This window comes from Nilaparvata lugens, chromosome 4, assembly GCF_014356525.2.
Source record: "Nilaparvata lugens isolate BPH chromosome 4, ASM1435652v1, whole genome shotgun sequence".
In the NCBI taxonomy this organism is placed as follows: Eukaryota; Metazoa; Arthropoda; class Insecta; order Hemiptera; family Delphacidae; genus Nilaparvata; species Nilaparvata lugens.
The window spans coordinates 70,256,848-70,263,670 of NC_052507.1; the positions used below are offsets into that span (position 1 = coordinate 70,256,848).

Here is a 6,823-nt window from a genome sequence, read left to right on the forward strand (position 1 = left end):
TATTATAGAATATATAATTTATTATGACATTGGAGGAAAAACTAGGCTGAGCCTGTGCTATTTCTCTCCAAAAATTTCGATAGAATGTTAATGTTGTCCAAAAGTTAAGGTTATGTAATCAAACACTGCTTCGTCACTTGTTTTTTGAATTTTGAAGGTTGACGTAATCTAGATAGTCTTCAATCCAATTTAGATCGTCTTAGCATGAATCAAATTTCAGTCTTCTCGTAAAGTGCATCTTGTTATTAATCACGATAAGGTCTACCTAGTACAAAGGTGGCCTCCCCTCAAGATCAATACCGTGCGTTGACAACTGCATGAAATATTAGGCAATCAAGGAGCACGCATTGTTAACAGCTGAGTCGTCCGGCGGCGAATTCAATTGCAGCGAGGGAGTGACCACACTTTATTAGCAAGATGGGCGGCTGCGTTTCTGCTAACATTTGATGTCGACCATGGGAAATTAACAGGAGCGTTTCTATAGGTTGTTGGATTTATATTGTGGGTGAACTTTCGTGAGACACTGTCAGCATTGGTTAGATGGGGAGCGTTGGTGGAAGCTCAAAGGAAGTCACTGACAGTTTTAACAGAGTTCCACTATAGACCATGGTTGGTTATTTTCACCATGAGAGGTTTTCCGGGTCCTGCCGGGTTCAGTTTCAAGTTTGCCGCGTTGGAATTGTTATAGCTGTGCGCCCGAGACTCTGAACGGCAATTGTCGTCTTGCCCATTAGTGACAGTCTTTTGTCTGATGTCTCCCCGGCCATTCACACTAATTACAAGTTCCCCCAGCGCTGGCCACCTCCCCAAAGTTCCTCCTCTCACTTGCACCTACTAATCCTCCTCACACCACCTCTGATCCTCCTCTGTCCTGCTACCCCTTCCGGACCCAAAAATCCTTCTTTCTTTAGAACCAACCGCCTATAGTGAGGTCCACGTTATAATGACAGTATTTGATCAACTTTGATTTGCTATCCTTGTCTATCATTCGACAAAGCCGGTGGTACTATCATTTTCTAGGTCCAAAACGATGCTAATTATGTTTTTGACAGTGTAGAAATATAATTAATTAATGCAGAGAATCGGTATCGTTATTATTCTATCTTTATCCACTGCCATTATAACGTTGACGTCACCATAGCCATCAACATCATGATCATGAGAGTTGTAGTCCTGATATTATCGTATTTTTCGAATCAACTTTCGTTTTATCATAATATTGTCATCAGCATAATTGTAATGTGTGATCATCATCATCGTAACTAACACAGTCAGTAACTTATCTGGCATTAAATATTTGAGCCCTACTTCAGTAGGCTACATGGCTCGCTATGTTGAGTTAATTCTACAATCAATATTAACCTCAGTTCTCACATACCTATAGTGAGGTCCACGTTATAATGACAGTATTAAATACTTAATTTTGATCAACTTTGGTTTTGCTATCCTTGTCTATCTATCATTTAACAAATACGGTGGTACTATACTTCTCTAGGTCCACAACGATGACAATTATGTTTTTGACAGTGTAGAAATATTATTAGTTAATGCAGAGAATCGGCATCGCTATTCTTCTATCTTTATTCACTGCCATTATAACGTGGAAAACACTATATGAATTGTCTAGAATAATCTTTACTGTTCATTCATTTTCTTTAGATTGATTTACCATTTTTTTACATACTTGTTTATTGTTTACTCTTGACTTCTACTTTATAGCGTTTGTAAGGAATAAAGTGAAGTAAAGGAAGTAGCAGGCTCTCAACTTATCTGAACAAGAAGATATCAGCGCGATTATGAAGTCAACCGCTTATCACCAGCATCATCATTATTGTCATCATCTTACAGATTTTGCCTCCTCATTCTCTTTTCTGAATCTACTCTGTTTGTCCCATGTTATCATCATTATCATCATTATCATCATTATCATCATTATCATCATAATCATCATCATCATCTCAGGAATTTTCGCGCTGAGACGACTAGCAAAAATTTCCAACTTAGAAACGTTAAAAGCAGTGTACTTTGCAATGATCCACTCCCACATTTCATATGGAATTGAGATATATGGAGAAACAAGCATCTCAAACTTAGATAAAATACTCCTATTACAAAAAGAAGCAATAAGAATAATTCTAAATCTTGATAGAAAGCAATCATGCAAGCCATTCTTCAGTAAGTTAAAGTTCATGACGGTGTACAGCCTGTACATTTATTTATAGGACAATATTATATATAAAAACTAACGAATCTAGATTCCCACGGCAAGTAGATATACATAATTACAACACAAGAAATAAAAATAATTTTACAATAAAGAAACTTGTTAAGGAAAAATATAAACAAAGTCCAAAGTACATGGGAATAAAATGTATTGGTTGTCTCCCAGGTTGCATAAGACATGAACCTGATAGATCAAAATTTAAGGCATTGCTGAAAGCATATTTGATGGATTTAGCATGCTACAGTATAAACGAGTTTACTGTAAAAAAATGAATTTCATACAGTCACTAATTTCTCTTTAGCTTTAAGTTAGTTTTTAGTTTTTGACTTTTTCATGTACATTTTCATGTATGTTTTGGAAAGAAATAAATGATTGATTAATTGATTATTACCACCACCACCATCATCAACATTAACATCATCATAAGCATAATCACCATCATCATCATCATTATTATTATTATTATCATCATCATCATCATCATCATCATCATCATCATCATCATCATCATCACTGTCATCATCAGGGTGGTACCGTCCCTCTCCCATCCTATGTTCCGGATCAACTCCCTTATCACCATTATCTGACCAGAATTTTGGTACCTAAATGAGAGGTGTTGTTACCCTCTCATTTGTCGGGCTCCCCAAAACTCTGAAGGGTGTGTGTGCAGCGAGTGTGTGTGATTAGGCGCCCTCTAGTATCTACTCATCTAAGGGGCTCACAATGTGATGATTATCGCATCATTGTCACTCCATTTACTCAGTGTCGTCGTCACACCTTAATAGCAGATGCTACACTTGATGCAATTAAGGTGGCAGGACTCCACTGGAATGCTTTCAAAGAGAGGGACTTGAGAGATGTCTTTTATGGGTGAAGGTTGTTGGTATAGTTTTTCGGAAGGGAAATGTTGGTGCGAAGCTGCTGATTTCAAAGATTCAGAGAGAATTATCATGTATAAATTATTTATGATTAAAATATCAATTATTCCCGGAGATTTATTCATTTATTTATTATTTTACAAAGGCGACTTTCTAGAAGTATTGTAAGCCTAGGTGACGATAATGGGATGAATGATAATACAATGAAGGTAGGTTATGCTAATCATCAATTATAGGTTATGCTATCCACTTGAATTGATTTGAGTCACTTTTCAGTCCAGAAATAATAAACTATAGAAATTAATCTATTCAAATTGAAATTTTGAATTTGACTCGATTAAAAACCGAATATAATAGAATTATGATATTCAATGAATTTTCAGAACTTGAAAATATTGAGTTATTAAGAAAAAATTTGACCAGAAATTAAACACAAACTAATTATGACATTTTTTAAAATCAGGCAACTGAAAAAAACTTTTGGATGTTGGTAGGTAAGTTACTAAAGAATTATATTTCTAGAGAGGAGTATCGTTATCATTAATTGAAAAAAATAAAAATAATTTCTGGAGATGTTGGTACAGAAGAATTATTCTCTCAGAGGGGAGGACCATGAATATTAAATGAGAAAAATATCAATTATTCTTGGAGAACTCATAGCCTATGTTGAGTTATTTGAAAAGTGATGAAAGATAGCATTCTTTTTCCAATTCACCCAAAATTATTTCGAGGCTCATCCAATGGTACTAATTTATTCTGAGAGCTCATAAAAATTTGTGAATGGACGATTCAAGCAGGAAATACAAATTAAAATTGGAATTGGAATGTTGTATTCATTGAAAAAAGAGAGAAATTTGCAGTACAATATGAAAATTGTATTCTTCATACATTTGATTTTATTGCAATATGCAAATTCAGTTGAATGTGATGATAGAGATGTCCAAATTCCTCCACTACAAATTTATGTTCATGGAATTTGAGTGAATAATTGATTAAAGATTAATGGGTTTTGAAGGCCATGAAGATTCTGAAATTCATTCATGAATCCAAATGAATTACAGAGTGTATTAAGATACAGTTCACATTCAATCACTGACGTTCTATTCTAACAATTCTGATTTTCGTTCACAATATACTTGAAGAAACATGAAAATTTAAAATGAGATCTGTAATAACTATTGTTCCTCTTTTATTGTTATGTAGAACTAACGATAAGCTACAGAGGTAGAGTGAGATGGGAAAAAGTAATGATTTCTCTCAATTATTATTCCAGTCGCAAACATACGTAGCGTGCCATTTAATCCGCTGTTTTAATTAGACTGCAATTACATTCACTCCAATTCACACAATAATAGCTGCACTTCAGCTTCTGCATTAACGTCCTTGGATATTTTTTAAGGTAAATCCTTTTTATTGGCCTAGACTTCTCACTCCATTATCAGCTCGATTCAGGAATAGCTCGGTGCTTCAAACTCAATACGAGGGGTTTTTAAAGCTCCGAGTTTGAATACTTCTTCATGTGTTTTTTATTACGTTTTTCCAATACTTGATTATTATTGGACCTACAAGTCTATGATTTTATGTTACAGCCATTATAACTTATACACTCGTGTTTTGCAGCCTATACAGTGTTTTAACTCAATGATTTTGGAATTTGAAATTCGAAATTCAAGTTTTTTTTTAAATTCCAACTCCAATCGGGAAACTGATTTGGATAATGGTCTGCGATGACAGTGGGATAGCCTGCCTAGAACTACCGTAGAGATGGTTGCTCATTATGTTGATTTGATTGAAAGCTCAATCCAATTTGAATTCGCATGGGCTATTTTTCTCATTTCTCATCTCTATTTCAATATTGTATAGCTTTGTTCGAACTAGGAAAAACAACAATTTTATACAGTACCGTAGTGTTATTTTTCAAAATCCTACTTTCAAAAGTACCGAACTCATATTCAACTTTCACAACAATATTGATTTCTATTCGGTAGGTCTTAGAATATAATTATGATTTTAGACTACAATCATTTGTGATAATGTACGTTCCTAGCAGGTACCATTTTGAGTCATTTCCATGATGGTGATTGATACTAGTTTGCGAATAGTAAAAGCTTTTCAGTAAGTCTTCTCTACAATTACAGAGTTAATTATTGTGTTCCTTATTTTAAACATTCAATAATAATTATTGGATAGCATCAATTATAGAATTAATATATAGGAATATATAGATTATTCAGGAATATTAATTAATAGAATTCATTATAATTATTCAAGAATCAATTATTGTTTCTCACTTCATCTTTTCCAACTCTGCTTAATATATAAAACACAGTTAGGGCTACGTTGAGTCTTCAATTACTATTGAAGGCTACTTTTTGAAGCCTTCAGAAGCACGTTATACTATTATCATTACTTGATTCGAGACTTAATTGGGGGATAATGAATTGACAAATTATACAAAATCACGAAAAACGTTGCACAAAATCCTGTTAAATTTGAATTGTCGTGGAATAATGCTTTCTTTTGAAGAAAGTCTTTCCTGATTGGTTCTTGTGGCGATTAGTCATGATTTTAATTCAACATGCTTTTGTGCAACCTGAGATACTCATGACTTTTAATTGCGAAAATAAATATTGTCAGGTTTCAAGAGATACTCTTTTGACAGAAGCTGCTGGAAGATCACTTCAAGCTCTTGTTTCGAGATCTGCCCAAGGTCGGCATGTTTTCGATTACCAGATGAATGGAACTTGTCCACTATCAAGAATAATTTTCCTGCTCTATAATATCGTTGAGATTATACTTCTTCATTAACACGAACCTGTTTAGCAGCTTAGGGTATCACTAACAAAGGGGCTCACTCTTGGGTTCCATTAGTACTTCAAATCTAAAAGAGGTTTCTATAGAGAAATAATATCAGTTTTGATAGAAAGGACCGCAAAAGTCTTATCACCGTTGCAAAATTGTTCATGAAAATAATAAAAATTGATTGGAGGAGTGCGAAATGCTGTTTACTAATATATTTGACGTCATTCATGTCTGTATCTTCCAAACAAGAAGCAAGCTAGCTTCCATTTATTATAATATCTGTAAGGGATTCTTCTAGAATTGTTCTGAATAGCAGAGGGCTCCGTGTTATAAGAATGAAATAAATTTTGGAGTAGTTCATTATTTTTTAGAGAAGTCATCATCATCATCATCCATCGTGGACTAGGCTAGCTTCACACGCATTCGGTTTCATTCGGTTCGGTTCGTTTACCGTTCGGTTCGGTTCGGTTCAGTTCGTTACCAAAAACGAATGAGGCTTTCATACATGTTAGGTTTCAATTCGCACGGTTCCAATTAGGTATTTTCTTCTCAAACACAGCTGTGTTTGGATTTTCACAGTTCATGCTGGTATATTTAAATATAACAGCTGGTGTTAAATTGTAAGATGTTATTTCTTGATCAACAAAATTTTAAAGTTAATTGAAAATTGTGAATTATTTGAATAGTTCCTTTTTGATCATGTTTATTTTGGATCTTGAGAGAGATTGTTATTTTTTTAATTGAAAATTTGTTCCTTGTTTTATAAACCTGGTATATAAACTTCATTTTTTCTCTGCATTGATAAAATCATGTGATATTCGTGGAGAAATAAAAAAAAATAAAAATTCTCCCTGTGTTTTAATTTGTATCTCTCATATTTTTTTAGCGAACTATTCATTGAGAAAAAAATGTTCCTGTG

General features: G+C 33.9%; 1 protein-coding gene across 1 annotated transcript in view; it reads right to left on the minus strand.

The window, feature by feature from the left end:
* LOC111049693 (hemicentin-1-like) overlaps window positions 1-6,823 on the minus strand; it is a 440,149-nt gene that overhangs the window by 215,821 nt on the left and 217,505 nt on the right. The window lies entirely within an intron of this gene.